The sequence below is a fragment of the Octopus sinensis genome, linkage group LG26, assembly GCF_006345805.1.
Source record: "Octopus sinensis linkage group LG26, ASM634580v1, whole genome shotgun sequence".
Classification (NCBI taxonomy): domain Eukaryota; kingdom Metazoa; phylum Mollusca; class Cephalopoda; order Octopoda; family Octopodidae; genus Octopus; species Octopus sinensis.
Genome location: NC_043022.1, coordinates 5,418,825 through 5,438,824, shown reverse-complemented (window position 1 = coordinate 5,438,824; position 20,000 = coordinate 5,418,825). Strand labels below are relative to the sequence as shown.

Sequence of the window (20,000 nt, the reverse complement as noted above, 5' to 3'; positions counted from 1 at the left end):
CCAATATACAGTTGGGTGTTTCAGTATGTCACCATAAAATCAGAAATATGTTGGTAGCAAATCTGTATAGTACTATGGAATACCACAGAGTACCATGAAGTACCACAAAGTACTACTGAGCAATTCTCCTCTAGAAAGGTAATTGATTTCATCATCATCATCATCATCATCATCATCGTTTAACGTCCGTTTTCCGCGCTAGCACGGGTTGGACGATTCGACCGGGGTCTGGGGAGCCAGGGGCTGCTCCAGGCTCCAGTCTGATCTGGCAGTGTTTCTACAGCTGGATGCCCTTCCTAACGCCAACCACTCCGCGAGCGTAGTGGGTGCTTTTTACGTGCCACCTGCACAGGTGCCAGAGGGGTCTGGCATCTCTCTGATAAATTGTCAAACATTCCTTCTGCAGAGAACACCTCCAATACTGATGGTGGCATATAATATGAGGGGCTGCTGAAAAGATGCTTGCTTTAAGGGTATTGCAAAAGGCCTGGTTGATGACCCAACCTTCCGAATCCTTTTACAGGGATTAGAAAAACTGAAGGACCACTGCATTAAGTGTGTGAATCTGAGAAGAGGGAAATATGTTGAAGGAAATCATAACTGATTCTTCTCTATTTTCTTTTACCCAAAGCCAGGAACTTTTCAGCAATCCCTATATCTATCTGTCTGTCTGTCTGTCTATCTGAAAAGTTCCTGGCTTTAAGGGTATCATAAAAGACCTTCTGAGGTCTTTCACAGGGCTTAGAAAACCTGAAGGACCACTGCGCTAAGTGTGTGACTCTGAGAGGGGAATATGCTGAATGAAATCATAATTAACTGATCCCCATCCTGTATTTCCTTTAAACCCAAAGCCGGGATCTTTTCGACACCCTTTGTACACCCAGTTAATATATGCAGTAAAGAGATTGATGTGCTTCAAGGTTTATCCAACTTATCCAAGGAGGGAAGAAGAGTACAAAAACAAATGCAAAAATAACGAGGGGGAGTAAGAGGATGATAATAGCAAAGCTGACAACGATGATGATGATGGTGGTGGTGGTGGTGGTTAAATGGTTTTCCTTTGTTTTTGCTATCTATCAGCAGTTTTACCATTTAAGTGATTTGAGACTTTTGTTGTTTGCCACAGGAGAATATTTTCTGCTTCTGGTAATTACATATTTATGAAGTTTCCCCACTGGAACCTATCTGATGCGTCTATCCTGAATTATTGACAGGAATTTATTTAGTTTCCTAATTCTATATAAAGAATTTGGAACCAACTCAACTTGCGGAACTCTTTTGCAACTGATTGCAATGTAATTCTGTAGAAATTCAGAATGGACAGAGTTGAGGTGCTGAGACCATAATTGGAACCATACTTTGGAACCATAATTTGTTCAGGCAATGAAGATCTGTCATCTCCAAAGCGGCTGCAGGTGCACAGCCTTGTCCCTGCGTCGTTCACAGACGTCAGCTAACTTCAAGTCATCCACCTTTTTTTTTCTCTGTCCGTTCTTTGCTGTGGTTCTAACTGGAACTCCATCAGTTACAGCGACGAGTGTCCCAGTTGATCTGGTCAATATTAAAAACAAAGGTAAAGGTCACCTTCTCGAGTCGTGCCAACTCATAATGGTCAGTTTCTTGGTTTCATGTAAATTCCTCACAAGATGACTCATTCTTGCCAGCTGAGGGGACTGGAGCAATGTGAAAATGAAGTGTTTCACCCGATCCAGGAATCGAAACCACAATTTTATGATTACGAGTCCAACACCCTGACCACTAAGCCATATACCACCACATATACATACATTGAATAAAAAGATCAAGATCCTTCCTCAGTTATAGAGACTCATAGGGCTGGATTTCCAGTTTCCGTAGCGAATATATTCCTCACCTGGATGGGACCCCAGTCCCTCTCAGGGTTACTTATTTTTGCCAGCTGAGTGGACTGGAGCAATGTGAAATGAAGTGTCTTGCTCAAGAACACAGTGCCTCACCCAATCCAGGAAGACCTGTGTAATGGAACAACCTGCATGTGAAATTGTATAGTGGAACTGTATACCCCTCCTGGTAAAAAGTGGTAGGGGACAGCCATTATAAACAGACCAGTAGCCAGTCGTCAAGTGATGGTCAAGAGTTGAAGAGTCGAGAGTCAACATTTGACAGTTCTAGTCGGTGTATTGTGGAGCTATCAGCGATAGTAGGACAAAAGAAGTTAGTGTATTGCTATTCCAGTACAAAGAGATACAACGCAGAAACGTTAGCACGCTGGGCGAAATGCTTAGCGGTATTTCGTCTGCCGTTACGTTGTGAGTTCAAATTCCGCCGAGGCTGACTTTGCCTTTCATCCTTTCGGGGTCGATAAATAAAGTACCAGTTATGCACTGGGGTCGATGTAATCGACTTAATACCTATGTCTGTCCTTGTTTGTCCCCTCTGTGTTTAGCCCTTTGTGGGTAATAAAGAAATAGGTATCCGTTGAGTAGTAACTATTGTGGCTACTAGTGTAAAACAGCAACTGCAGTACAACAACAGTCACACATGACACCAGTGGGAGGAACCCACTTTACAACAGAAATTAACTTGCAAGTGGCTGAACACTCCACAGGCACAGGTATCTTTAACATGCACCTGAGCACTGTATACGATAAATTCATTATTATTATTATTCTCATTTTAGTTCTGAGACAGATCCAGTGTGACATACAGAATATGACAAGCCTGACCCCTTTGTATAACAGGTAGAATTCATTTTTGCCAGCTGGAGCAATAAAGTGAAATGAAGTGTCTTGCTCAAGGAGTTGAACTCACTACATTATGATTGTGAGCTGAATATCCTGGAACTTTATCAGTTATGAATGACAAGGGTTCCAGTTTATCTACCCAACAGAACATCCTGTTTGCGAAATTAACATGCAAGTGGCTGAGTACTCCACAGACATGCATAGTTCTCAGGGAGATTCAGCATGACACAGAACATGACAAGGCTGGCCCCTTTCGAATTACAGGTACAACGCAATAAAGTGTCTTGCTCAAGGATACAATGCACTGCCAGGAATTGAACTCATCACCTTACGTTCATGAGCTGACCACCCTAACCACTAAGCCACATGCCTTCACATGTGACTCTACCGGTCCTTATTTCTGGTCCTTCTTTACCTCTTTTACCAGAAGTATGTTGTTAGTCCATACATGACCCTAAATATGTCATGTGACATTGCTGTCTCACGTGACCGAACCCCTTTTTACCCCTCCACCCCTGCCATCACTATTGTTCTTCTAACAATTGGCAATTCTGATGTTTCACTGGCAGCAACAATCACGGGTGCCGCCACATGCCACCTACACACCTCCGCATTATACGTTGTATTGTGCATTATTTGCGAAATGGAGAGGAAGAGTTTTGTTGACTCTGGCTGTGTGGAGGATCCTTTGTTTGGTAAGCGGCATGGTGCTGGGGTCAAGCAAATATTTTGGTTCCTTTTTGGTCACACTGGAACCTTTTATTCTTCATTTCATGAGAATTGTTTTGTTTTGCTTCTGGGAATCATATACATAAGTGGTGTGTGTTCATGCACGTGTTTGTGTGTGTGTGTGTGCGTGTGTGTGTGTGTGTATACATACACACTCAAAATAAAATAATAGTATATCTGATAACACCATATTTTCTTACATATATCAATTATATTTAGTGACATATACATACATATAGATAGATACATATATATACACTCACACACACATGCATATATATATGTATATATATATGTATGTGTGTGTGTCTGTGTATATACATATATATATACATACATATAGATAGATACATTATATTTTTATATACACACATGGATACACACACATATACATGCACATACATATATTTCTATATGTGCTTATATATAAATGCATATACATACATGAATATGCATTTATACATACATGTATATATATATATATATATATATACATGTATGTATAAATGCATATACATGTATGTGTGTGTGTGTGTGTGTGTGTATGTATATAAATGCCTTGCTGCGTGTAGGTTGTGTCGTTTTAATTTGAATCTAAAATCCAGAAAAAGCCAGCAGAATTTATTTGTATGTCTTGTCAGAAATGTATTCACAAGCCAAACGCAAACAATGTGTTAAGCAAGGTAATCTTCGCCTGGCCATCGCTGCATTGATGTTTTGACAAGATTGAAATATATCTTCTGGGAGATGCTTATCTTTCTTGAAATCTTGTCTTGAATTATCAAAATATAAAACATGAATCACTTTTAAGTTTTCTTACGCATTCTCCGATGAAGAATTTAATATCTTTAGGAAACAAGATAGACGTAATGGAAAGAAGGATAAAAAGATAGAAAAGGAAGAAATTCTCAAATGTGATGTGTATCTTTCGGTGTACACTTCAGTGAGCACCGCTATTAATTGTTAGAAATAATAAACACATGTTAAAATTGGGGAGAATGTATATATTATTCTCTCTTATCGTTAGATATGTAGGAGATATCACATTTGTGTGCGTGTAAGTGAGAAGGAGAGGCGAGGGTTGAGGGGGTGGGTGGATGAAGGAAATATACTGAAGACTTGTATTCTATGTTCTTTACCTAACTTTGGTAAAAATATAGTTTTAAGAAAATATACATCATAAAAGTAACATTATTCGCTCTGGTGCTGAGGGAAAGCATTGTGTTGCTCACTCTTATCGTTTGGGGTTTGTATGTTTTTCAAGCTGGTCTCTGTTGGAATGGGGTTCGCAGCCTCTGACACTTGCTTTTGCCCTTTAACCTTTGCCCTTGTTGTGTATCGAGCTGGCAGAAACGTTAGCACACCGGGCGAAATGCGTAGCCATATTTAATCTGTCCTTACGTTCCGAGTTCAAGTTCCGCCGAGGTCGACTTTGCCTTTCATCCTTTCGGGGTCGATATATTAAGTACCAGTTACGCACTGGGGTCAATGTTAATCGACTTAATCTCTTTGTCTGTCCTTGTTTGTCCCCTCTGTGTTTGGCTCCTTGTGGGTAGTAAAAAAAAAAAAAAAATGTATATATTTGTCCACTTTTTATTTGCTCACTTGTTTTATATTTGTTTTTTCTATGCTGGTATAGGTTAGGGCTAAGGGGAAAGACCCCCTTCGGTCATGGGATTGCACCTAGAAAGTTCCCCTCCGAGGCACAAGTTTGGTCAAGGTTTTGTTTATGGGAGACTGCTCTCTCCATGTCACTTATGTTGTCCAAGGGAAAGGCAAAGGGGCCAATACAGCTTGGTACTAGTGATGTCACAACTCATTTCCACAGCTGAGTGAACTGGAGCAACGTGAAAACAAAGTGTCTGACTCAAGAACACAACACACAGCCTGGTCCAGGAATTGAACTCACTACCCCATGATTGTGAGCCTGATGCTCTAACCACTGGTATAGGTTAGATGAGGATTTATTTATTTTTTAAAAACCCAAATGTTCTTCCTCTCGCCAATCCTTTCCTGTCTGAAAACTAAGAGAGTTTTTTGTTCCATGACTTCAAGAAGGCAGAACTTGTAGCATGAAACGTTCATCGGGAGTGTAGATATCACAGCATCGTTTTTGTGTTCAGATGATGTCATACATGCAAAGGAATGGCAACATTCATGCACACGCACACATACAAGGCTGCATACACGCAAGCACAAGCAGAAAGCAAACACACACACACACACACGTCTCTGACATTATCTATTTCTCTTTCCCTCACTTTATAGGTGCAGGTGAGGCTGTGTGGTAAGTAGCTTGCTTACTAACCACATGGTTTCAGGTTCAGTCCCACTGGATGGCACCTTGGGCAAGTGTCTTCTACTATAGTCTCAGGCCTACCAAAGCCTCGTGAGTGGATTTGTTACGCGGAAACTGAAAAGAAGCCTGTCGTATATATATATATATATATGTGTGTGTGTGTGTGTCTGTGTTTGTTCCCCCGCCATTGCTTGACAACCGATGTTGACGTATCTACATCCCTGTAACTTAGCGGTTCGGCAAAAGCAGCTGATGGAATAAGTACTAGGCTTACAAAGAATAAGCCCTGGGGTCAATTTGTTTCACTAAAGGTGGTGCTCCAGCATGGCAACAGTCAAATGACTGAAACAAATAAAAGAATCTCTCTCTCTCTCTCTCTCTCTCTCTCTCTCTCCTTTCTTTTCGTAATGAGGCCACCAGGTATGTCTTCTCTGTTAAGATACCTGTCTCCATCCATCTATTGTGCTCCAACCTCCTCAGTTCCTCTCACATTCTCACCCAAGAGGTTTCTGTCTTGGAAGCCGTTTGGCAATCCTGCTGCTGTTGGTGCCATGTAAAAAGAGGCACCAGTGCTGTTTCAATCTCATTCTGAGATTTAATTATGCTTACTGTTCGTTGTTCGACATCAGTGGCAGACGCCATTAGAAAAACTTATATATATTTGCAAAGCAGCCTTCACTTTCATCGCGACCTGGTGGTTACCGCCCGTTGACGAGGGACAAAAATCCCGAAACTAGTTCGAGCGTATCACTCAGGCTTTCGAGGAAGGGATGGCCTCCCTTTGCAAATACTCCAAGGACACTGATATTGTGTCTAAAGCCAGCTTGAGACGAAGATCTCTTGGGGCTATAAAGCTACAGTAACACCCCCTCCCCAATGTGGTTAGCCATGATAAGATGGCTTCTATACTTTACATTATCGAGCGATTACTGTTTCAATCTCATTCTGAGATTTAATTATGCTTAATATATATATATATATATATATATATATATATATACACACACACACCACACACACACATATATATAGCCTATATTAGTGCTCATTTAGAGTCAATGCCCTCAGTTATATTGTAGCAATGTCATACTGTAGTTTATTAGGGGTTAATTAGCTGAAATGATTAACATAATTAAAAAGGCACACACACACACACACGCAGACATTCCTGGGTTTCTTTTATGCTGTTCCATCCATTTGTCTCTCATGTTGCCTGGGGCTGCATGTTTAGCTACATTCAATAATGGCTCATGGTTAAACATTCCTCATAATATAAACCAAGACAAGCACAAACACACGTATACACACACACACACACACACACACACACACATATACATAAGCACATATACACTCATACACGCACGTGAAGGTGCATGGCTTAACAATTAGTCAATTCCTACATTGCTCCACTCCACTCCACTGGCTAAAATGAGAAGTACCAGTAATTGAAAAGGGGCCAGCCTTGTTATATTCTGTGTCTCACTGAATCTCCTTGAGGACTACATTGGTCTGTGGAGTACTCAACCACTTGCATGTTAGTTTCATGGGAAGGCTGCTCCGTTGGTCAGCTGGAGCAATTGTCATCATAACTGATGAAGCGCCAGTCACACACACTCACACACACACACACTTATGTTCACATATATACACTTGAATATGTGTGTATACATAGTCGTACATACACATACAGATACACACACGCACACACACACTTACATGCATACATACGCATACATACACATGCACAAACATTTAATCACACATACACACACACACGCATACATATACACATATATATACAAACACATACATATATACACATACACACATACACATATATACACACATGCATACATATACACTCATACATACACATGCATACATATACACTCATACATACACACACACATATGCACATACACACACATACATACACACACATACATACATTCACATAATACATACACACACACCTACATACATACATACACACACACACATGCATACACACCTACATACATACATACATACACACATATATACATTAACCGTATAAACAGAGTGCCTTTTTATCCCAGTTGTAAAATGAATACCATTTCCATTCCGCTGTCTTTTGCGAAAGCAATAAAACGTTTTGCGGTGAACATCCTGAGATCCTTGAATAACACCAAAGTCACCCATTCTCCCCCATATTTCTATTAATACCACATTTTGGGTTGTTTTTATTGCTACTATTATCCTGTTATCTCTTTTCTGCTTAACTCCTATAAACCCTTTGAAACAAGACCGAAAATGAAGACAAATGCTTCGCAAGACGTTGATGGCCCCAGATTTTGGTCTGTCTTTTTGTTTTCTCTTTCAGTCTCCTTTTTGTCATAGTTTGTCTTTTATTTTTGTCCCCGTCATTATTTATTTCCAGGAAAATAAATAAATAAATAAAAGCCCTTCTTTCAAAAGAAATTTACGCCCGGGTGCGACCTGCGATTGCGGCTTCAGTTGCATGTATTAGCTCTAGAATTGCCACAGTTATCCACTTTCCTCGCGGTGGAAGAATACGGTCCCGAGGATTAGGTCCGGTTCCTGAGCCATTCGCGGTTTCACCATTCGTTTACGGCATGAACTTACACTTGCATGGCTTAAGCTTTGAGACAAGCATATAAACCCTTTGAAACAAGACAGAAAATGAAGATAAATGCTTTGCAAGACGTTGATGGCCCCAGATTTTGGTCTGTCTTTTTGTTTTCTCTTTCAGTCTCCCTTTTGTCATAGTTTGTCTTTTATTTTTGTCCCCGTCATTATTTATTTCCAGGAAAATAAATAAATAAATAAAAGCCCTTCTTTCAGAAGAAGTTTACGTGGGAATTCATTGTGGAGCAATAATGGTTGGTTGGAGAATTAAACGTGTTTGTTTGTAATCGTGGTTTTAATTCTGTTGTATGGAGAGAGAAAGAGAGAGAGAGAGAGAGAGCGACAAGTGTCCTGAGACTTCCACACAAATGAAATACATCGGAGGAGTATGTCCCTTGTTGGTTTGTTTGCGACATAAATAACTAAATGGAGTTACAATTATGGAGCTGGCTGGCGCATATCTATCTGTCTGCCTGTCTTTGTGTGTGTGGTTGTGTGTGTGTGTGTGTGTGTGTGTGTGTGGAGGGAGATACACACACACACATGTAATTATAAACAAGTAGCACTTTCTGAAAAGGAACTCAACGCGTGTTTAGAGTGTGAATAGTTTATTTGAGAGAAATATAGGGTGGCTGTGAAGTTTGACCTACAAGTGCCTGTCAGACAGACAGCAAGGGTAGTAAATAGCTGGGGTATATATTAGAGATAGAGAATGGAAGGAGCAACATTCTAAAAACAAACAATCACATCATTGAGGTCTCAAGGCTGTGAGGTAATCCCCGATTAATTCAAAACAAGGGGAATAAGAAATCGATCAATGGAAATTGCAGATGTGTTACCAGTGCCGGTGGCATGTCGAAACTCTACTTGTGAAGACCCGTTGAAGCAAGTGAGGATCAGAATCGAAATCGATCAATGGAAATTGCAGATGTGTTACCAGTGCCGGTGGCATGTCGAAACTCTACTTGTGAAGACCCGTTGAAGCAAGTGAGGATCAGAATCGAAATCGATCAATGGAAATTGCAGATGTATTACCAGTGCCGGTGGCATGTAAGAGAACCTTCCGTTTCGCGACCGTTGCCAGCACTGCTCCGTTTCGTGTCCGTTGCCAGCCTCGCCTGGCCCTCGTGCGCGTGGCACATAAAAAGCACCATCCGTTCGTGGCCATTTGCCTGCTCTGTCTGGCACCTGTGCGGATGGCACGTAAAAAGCACCCACTACACTCACGGAGTGGTTGGCGTTAGGAAGGGCATCCAGCCATAGAAACACTGCCAGATTTGACTGGGCCTGATGAAGCCTTCTGGCTTCCCAGACCCCAGTTGAACCGTCCAACCCATGCTAGCATGGAAAACGGACGCTAAACGATGATGATGATGATGATGATAATTTGACAGAGTAATCTGAATGCTAAAGGCTTAAATCTGCCATATCCAGCCCAAATATTCTTTCTGTTTTATGTTCAAACTGACCAGATCTGGCCTCTCACACCTGCCCTACAATGTCATTCCAAAACTAAACAATCACGTTATTGAAATAATAATGCTATAACACAAAACAATGGGAATAGACAAGCATTAAATTCGACAGAATAAATCTGAATGCTAAAGGGTTAAAGTTAATGACACCCACATCAGTAATCATCATCATCATCATCATCGTTTAGCGTCCGCTTTCCATGCTAGATGGGTTGGACAGTTCAACTGGGGTCTGTGAAGCCAGAAGGCTTCATCAGGCCCAGTCAGATCTGGCAGTGTTTCTACGGCTGGATGCCCTTCCTAACGCCAACCACTCCGTGAGTGTAGTGGGTGCTTTTTACGTGCCACCCGCACAGGTGCCAGACAGAGCTGGCAAACGGCCACGAACGGATGGTGCTTTTACATGTCACCGGCACGGGGGCCAGGCGAGGCTGGCAACGGACATGAACGGATGGTGCTTTTACGTGTCACCAACACGGGGGCCAGACAGAGCTGGCAAACGGCCACGAACGGATGGTGCTTTTACGTGTCACCGGCACGGGGGCCAGGCGAGGCTGGCAACGGACACAAACGGATGGTGCTTTTACGTGCCACCAACACGGGGGCCAGACAGAGCTGACACATATATTAAATACTCTACCTGTGTTATGCTGGCCAGATCTGGCTTCTTATACCTGACCTATAATGTCATTCTAAAAGTAAGAAATCCCATCATTGAAATCTCAAAGCTCTGAGATAATTCATGATTGATAGAAAACAATGTGAATGAGTAAGCTTTACATTCGACAGAATAATTTGAATGTTGAAGGGTTAAAATGCTTCAGGCCTCAGCATCTCTTTTATGTGTTACCTACCATGGCCATCACCATAAGAAAGGGAATGTCGCATAAGGAGCAAAGTGCAATTCACCTGCCTCTCAGGTTTCCTTGCTGTGTCGACTGTCCCACAGGGGTTACATTCGAAAAGTGCATTACCCACCTAACTTATTGTCAGAACCTAACGGCAAATTCCATCTCTAATTCATACGTCCACATGCACCTGTCTTTTACAACCACCCTGAGGTGAAGAGGCCCATGCTGGTCCTACTTTTATCCATGTGACCTCCTTCACTCCTCCTCTTCTGGTAGGGTTCCTCAACCATTGATGTCACTGACCCTTTTCTCCTGGTTCACCTAATCCCTGCTGTTAAAAACTCTCTCAATGAAAAATTCTGTGATTGAATGAAGGTATGTGTACTCGTGTGGTAAGCTCTCAGAACACCTTCTGTAAGAGGTGCCCATCATATTTATATACACACACACACAAGAGTATATATATATCAAGTATGTAGTAAGTGTGTGTGTTTTGTATGTAAATATATGAGATGGGGTTGAAAAGTTCTTGGCTTTGGGTAAAAGTAGATACAGGATGAGGATCAGTTAATTATGATTTCATTCAACATATTCCCCTCCTCTCAGATTCTCACACTTATTGCAGCGGTCCTTCAACTTTTCTAAGCCCTGTGAAAGAACATGGAAGGTTGGTTCTTCAACCAGACCTTTTGTGATACCTTTAAAGTCAGAAACTTTTCAGCACCCTTTCATATATAAAGATATGTGTATATATAGAGTTGCTGAAGCATGGAATAAACTGCCTGCGTCAGTTGTTGACTGCCATGACACTGCATCCTTTAAGGCCCTCGTGCTTTCCGAAATCCGTTGAAACTACACCTATGCACTTTAGATGAGTTGTAGTGCACCTGAGCACTGTACACAATGTTTATTATTATTATTATTATTATATATATATATATATGTGTATATAAATGTGTATATACATGTGTATATACATATGTGCATTGCATGTAAATGAGAAGAAGCATTTATGTAATATAATTGTGGTGAAAGCAGCAATTCATTAAGTGGGCCAAAACAAATCGATTTTATACAGCAGCTCATTAACGAGCAGTGGTTAAACTCATTATTGACCTGACTCCCATCACACACACACACACACACACACACACACAAACGTATATATATGTGTGTGTGTGTGTGTTGAAAGATATATGTTTGTTACCACATTAATGTTGTTTCATGTTAGATAAGTATGGGGGGTGGGCAAGGGTGGGCAATAATGTTATATGTGTGTGTGTCCCCTTTTGTGTGTTGACATTGGTGTTTTCCCTTCTGTTTACTTTAGAAGGGTTCTTCAAGTCTGCTAGATGATTCCCTTCCACAACAGAGCAGACATATTCCATCTCAGCTGCAGACAACTACGTCTGCTTTGTTGTCTTTCAATGGAACTGATGTTTGCATACATAAATTCTTGTAACATTTCTTCACTTCGCATGTGCGTGCACATATGTGTATGTATATATATATATAAATTAGAAAAAAACCACTTTTATCAATTCAATAATGAAAAATTAAATTATACCATTTAGAAAAATTACATCTTATAGAAAGATTAAATATAAGATAAAACATATAACAATGATTAAGTAATGTGCAAAATAATAAATAAAATGTATATATTTGGTAGAATAACTATATGTATGTATGTATGTATACATATATATATATATATATATATATAATATATATATATATATAGGCGCAGGAGTGGCTGTGTGGTAAGTAGCTTGTTTACCAACCACATGGTTCCGGGTTCAGTCCCACTGCGTGGCACCTTGGGCAAGTGTCTTCTACTATAACCCCGGGCCGACCAAAGCCTTGTGAGTGAATTTGGTAGACGGAAACTGAAAGAAGCCCGTTGTATATATATATATATATATATATATATATATATATGTCTGTGTGTGTTTGTGTGTCTGTGTTTCTTGTTGCTCCAGTCCACTCAGCTGGCAAAAATGAGTTTTAGCCTGGGGAGGCACGTGGCTTAATGGTTAGGGGTGTTGGATTCACGACCGTAAGATTGTGGTTTCAGTCCCTGAACCAGATGGTCTGTTGTGTTCTTGAACAAAACACTTCATTTCACGTTGCCCCAGTCCACTCAGCTGACAAAAATGGGTACCACCAGTGGAGGTACATGGCTTAATGGTTAGGGGTGTTGGATTCACAACCGTAAGATTGTGGTTTCGATTCCTGGACCGGGCAATGCATTGTTTTCTTGAGCAAGACACTTCATTTCACGTTGCTCCAGTCCACTCGGCTGGTGAAAAAATGAGTAATCCTGCAAGGGACTAGTGTTGCATCCGGGTGGGGTGGGGATTTATATGCCATGGAAACCAAGAACCTGGACCTTATGAATCGGCATGAGTCAAGAAAGTAACCTTTACTTTTAGCTTATGGCACCAGCCTTTGTGAGGTTGCCTTGTAATTGGCAGCACCAAAGAATGACCACACCGAAAAAAGAAATGAGAGAGAGAGAGAGAAAGAGAGGAGAGGAGCGGGATGATGGTAAAGTATGCTGAGAAGAGTAGAGTTATTGTTGTGAGGGTGTGATGGTGGGGTTGGGAAAGAAAGAGTGGGAGTTATAGGGTGGAGCATGTAGGGCTGTTTTATACTTCTGTCCCTTGTTACAGGCAAAGGATGGGGGTTAGATAAAAATGGTAGGGACTGTGAGAGAAGGGGTTTGAGATAAAATGATAAGGGCAGTATGATGGGGGGGGGGGAACAAAACAAGGGGACAACAAGTGTTGAGGTAGTAAAGGAGGAAAAGAAGGAGAGATGAGAGTGTCAAGATGTTGGTGGTGGGGTGGGGTACAGGCTGTGAAGCCATGGACAGGGAGAGGAATTAAGGCTTAATTCATGTCATAGTAGTGTGGTGGCAATGGTGGTGGTAGTTTTGTGGTAGTGTGTGTGTATGTCTTTTCCTTGTTTCATTCCTTAGACTGTGGTCATGCTGGGGCAGTGTTTTTGAGGATTGAATTGAACAAATCAACCTCAGTACTTTTTTTTTTTTTGTTTTTTGTAAAGTCTGGTACTTATTCAATCAGTCGTTGTTTGCTGAACTGCTATGTATATGTGTGCGTGTGCATGTGTTTAAGTTTGTATATATATATTGATAGATAAATAGCTCAATATATGTGTGAACCCCACCACACATCATCATCATCATCATCATCATCATCATTTGCCCATTTTTCGGTAGCAAACTCTAATTATGCTTACTTTGAATTTACTACTACCACCACCACCACCATCGTCACCACCATCACCACTACCATTGCCCCAACAACAGCAGCAACAGCAAGCTTTATATTATGTAAGCATCACTACTGCTTCACACCTCAGCTTAACCATTACTGGTATCATCATACCACTAGCATCAATAACTTTTGCATTGTGGACACCAACACCACCACCACCACTACTACTGCTACAACTATTGCCACCACCACCACTACCACCTCCACCACCACCACCACTAGTACCATCAACACCACCTCCACCACCACTGCCACCATCACTACCCACACTACCTTCACCACCTCCACCACCGCCACGACCACTAGTACCATCAACACCACCACCGCCACGACCACTAGTACCATCAACACCACCTCCACCACCACCACTACTACTACCACCTCCACCACCACCACCACTAGTACCATCAACACCACCACCACCGCCACGACCACTAGTACCATCAACACCACCACCACCACCGCCACGACCACTAGTACCATCAACACCACCACCACCTCCACCACTGCCACGACCACTAGTACCATCAACACCACCACCACCACTACTACTACCACTGCCACTAGTATCATCAACACCACCACCACCTCCACCACTACTACTACCACTGCCACTACCACTGCCACCATCCCTACCTTTACCACCACCACCACCACCACTAACATCTCACAATGAACTGAAAGACAGAAGATAATAATAAGAAAGTGCAAAGAAAACACTGCATTTCTGCACCTGACAGATGTGAGGATGGAAACTGCATGTGACTGCAGCATCGGTAAAAGCATGTGACTGTTGCTAGAGAAGAAGAAGAGAAGAAGAAGAAGAGAATCATGTGACTGAAGTTTACCTTTGTACCGACTGACCCTTAATTTTTTTGGCTGTGACTAAATATTTTAACTCTCAGCTTTTCATTGATAGATCGATCGGAATTAGTCGGTATTTGGGTTCCAGAGACATAGAAACCAATTTTCTTATTCCTTCTCCTCCTCCCCATTTTTTATTCCTTCCCCTGCTCCTCCTCCTCCTCCACCACCATCACCCATATTTCTGCTACCATAAATCTTTTGATGCATTTCAGTGATGGCATGTCTTTGATGGTTCTTCAGAATCTAGGAGACTTTTTGGTTTATTGTGTGCAAAGAAGAATGATAAATAGGATGTACCCCCGTGTAAATTTTGATGTGAAGTGCGTGAATTATGGAAGGGTACGTGTTGGGGGTACATCGACGCTGAATAGGGGAAGTCTAATGTGGTGGCAACATAATGAGAAGGGAAACAGAAAACTGTTTGAGGAAAATGTGGAATGCTGGAAAATATAGGTGCAGGTGTGGCTGTGTGGTAAGAAGCTTGCCTCTCAACTACCTCGTTCCAAGTTCAGTCCCACTGCATGGCACCTTGAACAAATGTCAGGCTGATCAAAGTCTTGTGAGTGGATTTGGTTGACAGAAACTGAAACAAGTCCCTTGTGTATGTGTGTGTGTGTGTATACATACATATATAATTATATATATATATATATATATATATATAATAATAAATAAACATATGCATATATATAAACATATATGTACGTACCTACCTCTACATGTACATATACACGCATATATGAGTACAGGACCAAAGGGATGTCGAACACAAGAGAAACGAAAACAAGACACAAACCAAAGGAACTGGACGTTTTTTAAACAACAAAAAATAGAGTACAGGACAATTAACACAAAGAAAAAAACCCTTCTTCAGTCGCCATGGTTTCATCTACTCTACGCTTTGAAGGTGAAAGCGAATATATATATATATATATATATATTATATATATATATATATTATATATATATAGGTATATATGTGTATCTGTATTTGTTCTCCATCACTGCTTCACAACTGGTGTTCATGTGGTTATGTCCCCATAACTTAACAGTTCAGCAAAAGGGATGGATAGAATCAGTACCCAGGTTTAAGGGAATTAAGTACTGGGGTCAAATCATTCGATTAAAATCCTTCAAGGGAGTGCCCCAGCAGGCTGCCATCCAATGACTGAAACAAACAAAAGATAAAAGATATACACAATATGTATAAATGAATAAGAATTAAAAGAAAATGAAGATTCATGATTAACATATTTTAATTTTAATTTACTATATTATTATTATTATTATTATTTTATTATTATTATTATATAATATAATATAAATAACAATATTATAATCCTACAATTGTTTTGATTCAGACCCAGTAATTTAGAGAAAACTGTTTTCCTTGTATTGGATTTAATTTTTTTATATATTCCTTGAGTATCATCATCATTATCATCATCATCATTTAGCGTCCGCTTTCCATACTGGCATGGGTTGGACGGTTCAATTGGGGTCTGTGAAGCCAGAAGGCTGCATCACGCCCAGTCTGATCTGGCAGTGTTTCTACGGCTGGATGCCCTTCCTAACGCCAACCACTCCGAGAGTGTAGTGGGTGCTTTTTACGTGCCACACGCACAGGTGCCAGATGGAGCTGGCAACGGCAACGAACGGATGGTACTTTTACGTGCCACCGGCACGGGGCCAGGCGAGGCTGGCAACGGACACGAACGGATGGTGCTTTTACGTGCCACCGGCACGGAGGCCAGTCGGGGCGGCGCTGGCAACGGCTATGATCGGATGGTTCGTTTAACCACTGCTGCAATTTCCATTGATGTTGATCGACTTCGATTTTCTACACATATACAATAATCCCTTGACTATCACAGGTGTAACATTCCCAAACCTTCCAAAATCTGCGAAGTAGAAAGAGTACTGTACTGTATATTCATTTTATTATAAATGCAAAACAAGACCATGGAGGAATCGGCGTAAGCTTAAATAATAAACCGCAAAAGGTGAACCACAACATGGCGAGAGATTACTGTATATATATATATACTTCATAAATTAAAACAGATTAGGAGATCGAAAATCCACCTGACGAATGTCATTGAAGACATGAAACGATTGTAGTGGCGGTTTATTTCTTTATATTAAAAATTTTTATGTATTGATTAAGTATTTCCTTGTTTGTTTTGCAAAATAGTGGTTTTGTCTCGAATTAATATTATATATATATATATATTATATATACATATATATATATATATATATATGTATATATAGTGTAATAAATAAAATATATGCATACATACAAACATATATGTACGTACCTATATATATATATATATATATATATATATATATATGTATATATAGGTAATAAATAAAATATATGCATACATACAAACATATATGTATGTACCTACATCTACATGTATATATACGTGCATATATAAATATATATACGTGAGTACAGGACACCACAACTAGACGTAGAACTCAACGAGAAACGAAAACGGAAAAGCCATTTTTTTACAACAGAAAAACAGAGTACAGGACATACTACACAAGGAAAAATCCCCAATCATCAGCTATTGCTAGTTAGACTCAAGCGTGTTTCGAAGGCAATATATATGGAGAGAGAGAGAGAGAGAGATGCCATTGTGGATTTGTAAATCTCTATTAATATACAGATCAACATTTCCTTTGAGCTGGGGTTTATGACCCAGATTTTATTAGTTAGAAGTTATTTAATTTTATTTCAGTTGCTAATGCCTTTTGAAAAAAAAAAGGAAAGCATGAATGCCACAGACTCTTAATTACCCCCCACCCTCCACACCGAGCCCCATCCATGTTTTCCTCTATATTTCAAGCCTCAGTAAGAAATAAATAAATGATTTGAAATGCAATAAGTATCATGGACTTTAATGTGGGTGAAAGGAAAAAAGATTTTGCAGAAATTTTACAGACTTGAAAGTTGATAGAAATTCTCAACAATTTCTACTTCAAACACTTGAAACTATTTTTTAAAAAAGTTTTTTATACTAAAATTTTCTTCCTTTTTTTTTGTTTTTTTTCCCTCTCTCATTTTCAAAACATATCTTTGGTAATCTAACCATTCTGGATTCTTTTGAAAGTAAATTTTAATGAAATATATTTGAGTAATAATAATAATAATAAAATTAATAATAATAATAATAATAAAATTATTATTATTAATAATAATAATGATAATAAAATTATTAATAATAATGATACTAATAATAAAATTATTAATAATAATGATACTAATAAAATTATTAATAATAATGATAATAATAATAACAGTAATAATAAAATTATTATTATTAATAATAATGGTAATAATAAAATTATTATAAATAATAATGATAATGATAATATTATAATAATAATAATAATAATAATAATAATAATCCCAATAACTAGATAACAAATATTTTCATTTTCTAGATGACTAATTTTGTTGGAAGTCTATTTACTCGGACATTTCATAATAAGCGAAGCAGGAAATATTACTTTGTAGCTCTTTTGCCTCAGTAATTCTGAAGGGAAAATTGATGGCAGATCACTGGCTTTTCAAAATAAAACAACCTTCAAGAAAAAGCAGCAAAATTAGCCAATTTCTTTTTGTTTTTGTTTTGCTTTGTTTTTGTTTTTCCTTTTAATTTTTGGCTGTCACTTTCGAGCAAGAAAGAGTTAAAATAGTCAAAAGTTATTTTTACATTTGACCCCTGGCTTTTCATAATAAATTTTTAAACCAAATGTTTGATTAATACTCGTTCGCATAGCAAATATTTCTTCTCTGTTTCCACAATAATTAAAACAGAACCAATTTAAAAAAAAAAAAAATGTGAACGTGTAAAATATTTCTCCCTTTCCTTGCTTCATGTTTTTAAAAGTTTCTCTTAGAAAATTCCATCACTTGTCTCCATAATTTTTAATGAATAAGCATGTGGTATGAAGTTTGCTGCTCGACCACAAGGTTCCGGGTTCAGTCCCACTGCGTGGCACCTTGGGCAAGTGTCTTCTACTATAGCCTCAGACCGACCAAAGCTTTGTGAGTGGATTTGGTAGATGGAAACTGAAAGAAGACCCTCGTATATATACATGGTAAATGAAAGATGGAATATACAAGAAAGATGTGATATTCGAGAATTTATTATTAATCACGACAATTGTTGTGACTAAAGGTGGTGCTCCAGCATGGCCACAGTCAAATGACTGGAACAAATAAAAGAATAAAAAGAATACGATGAGCTTCTTTCAGTTTCTATCAACTAAGTCGAGGGAATGATAGAAGACACTTGCCCACAGCCGACCAAAGCTTTGTGAGTGGATTGGTAGATGGAAACTGAAAGAAGACCCTCGTATATATACATGTAAATGAAAGATGGAATATACAAGAAAGATGTGATATTCGAGAATTTATTATTAATCACGACAATTGTTGTGACCAAAGGTGGTGCTCCAGCATGGCCACAGTCAAATGACTGAACAAATAAAAGAATAAAAAGAATACGATGAGCTTCTTTCAGTTTCTATCAACTAAGTCGAGGGAATGATAGAAGACACTTGCCCACAGGCCGACCAAAGCTTTGTGAGTGGATTTGGTCGGTGGAAACTGAAAGAAGCCCGTTGTATATATATATATATATATATATATTTGCCAGACCTCATTCAAATCATCCAACCCATGCTAGGATGGAAAGTGGACGTTAAACGATGATGATGATGATGATGATGATAGTCACAATGAGGATATTCAAACCATTATAGGAATATTTATCCAAGATACACTGGTATAACAGATTAAATTTTGAAGAGATAATCCTTCAGTGAATCTATTATATAGGATATCGTAAGATATCATACATTTATATTGAGCTAGAAAGCAGACCTAATGGATATAAATTACATGGATATAAATTGTGTTCATCAGATCTCTTTGCTTTCTAACTCTTTCACTCTGTCTGTCTGTTTGTCTGTCTGCCTGTCTCTCTCTCTCTCTCTCTCTATATATATAATATATATCAATCATCATCATCATTATCATCATCATGCGTCCGTTTTCCATGCTGGCATGGGTTGGACGGTTCAACTGGAGTCTGGGG

The 20,000-nt window shown here is 39.4% G+C and overlaps 2 long non-coding RNA genes across 3 annotated transcripts in view; one reads left to right on the top strand and one right to left on the bottom strand.

Annotated features, from left to right (window-relative positions):
- The window catches only part of LOC118767995, a 26,914-nt gene extending 18,501 nt beyond the window's left edge, over positions 1 to 8,413 (bottom strand). For both annotated transcript variants that reach the window (XR_005003915.1, XR_005003916.1), the window contains exons 1-2: positions 8,220 to 8,413; positions 6,431 to 6,442 (exon numbers count right to left, since the gene is read on the bottom strand). This is a non-coding gene — a long non-coding RNA (uncharacterized LOC118767995). The remainder of the gene's footprint in view (positions 1 to 6,430; positions 6,443 to 8,219) is intronic.
- The window catches only part of LOC115224860, a 108,494-nt gene that overhangs the window by 68,177 nt on the left and 20,317 nt on the right, over positions 1 to 20,000 (top strand). The gene's annotated exons all lie outside the window — the stretch shown is intronic.